At 43.3% G+C, this 1,035-nt stretch overlaps 1 pseudogene; it reads left to right on the top strand.

Annotated features, from left to right (window-relative positions):
- The window catches only part of LOC111383124, a 10,035-nt pseudogene that overhangs the window by 3,493 nt on the left and 5,507 nt on the right, over window positions 1–1,035 (top strand).

Genomic DNA, 1,035 nt, shown 5'->3' with positions numbered 1-1,035 from the left:
GCTTTGGGGATAAATGGTGTAAATGGATTCAATTCTGTATTTCTACTGTTTCATTCTCAGTTTTGGTCAATAGAACACCAGAGGGTTATTTCTGGAGCAGTACAGGCTTGAGATAAGGGGATCTATTGTCCCCATTGTTATTTGTCATTGTGATGGAGGCTCTCAGTAGGATGATTGAAAGAGCAGTGAGAGCGGGTTTGATAAGGGGTTTTATGGTTGATCAATTGCAGGTGTCTCATCTGTTAATTGCAGATGACACATTGATCTTATGCGATGCAGATGTTGAACAATTCAGGAACTTGCGCCGTCTGCTCTTATGTTTTGAAGCAATGTCTGGTTTGAAAATCAATTTGGGGAAGTCTGAGGCTATTCTAGTTGGGGAGGTCAATAATGTCGAGGAGCTAGCTGATATATTGGGTTGTAAGGTTGCGCAGTTGCCGATGTCATAACTAGGACTCCCATTAGGGGCACGATTTAAAAGTGCCAATATCTGGAATGGTATTGTGGAAAGGATGAAGAGAAGGTTAGCAGGGTGGAAGCGTATGTACCTTTCTAAGGGAGGTAGACTTACTCTCATTAAATCCACTCTCTCCAATCTCCCTACTTACTTTTTGTCATTGTTCCCCATTTCGATTGTAATGGCAAAGAGATTAGAGAGGCTTCAAAGAGAATTTCTGTGGGCAGGGTTGGGAGAGGAGAGGAGGCTCCATTTGATCAATTGGGGAGTTGTTTGTTTGTCGATGAGGATGGGGGGTCTTTGGGGTGAGGAGCCTTGTGTTGTTCAATAAAGCCTTATTAGGCAAGTGGTTGTGGCGATTTGGAGTGGAGAGGGACAGCTTCTGGAGAGAAATAATTGGAGTGAAGTATGGTGTGACCGATGGTAGATGGTGTACATTTGAGGATCGTGGTTCTTATGGGGTGAGCTTGTGGAGGTATATCCAATGGGGATGGAGTGCTTTTTTGGACAAACTGAAGTTTGTGGTTGGAAATGGTAATGAGATTAAATTTTGGGATGATTGTTGGTGCGGAGATCAA

Source organism: Olea europaea, unplaced genomic scaffold (genome assembly GCF_002742605.1).
Source record: "Olea europaea var. sylvestris unplaced genomic scaffold, O_europaea_v1 scaffold2618, whole genome shotgun sequence".
In the NCBI taxonomy this organism is placed as follows: Eukaryota; Viridiplantae; Streptophyta; class Magnoliopsida; order Lamiales; family Oleaceae; genus Olea; species Olea europaea.
This window is presented reverse-complemented; position numbering and strand designations above follow the sequence as displayed.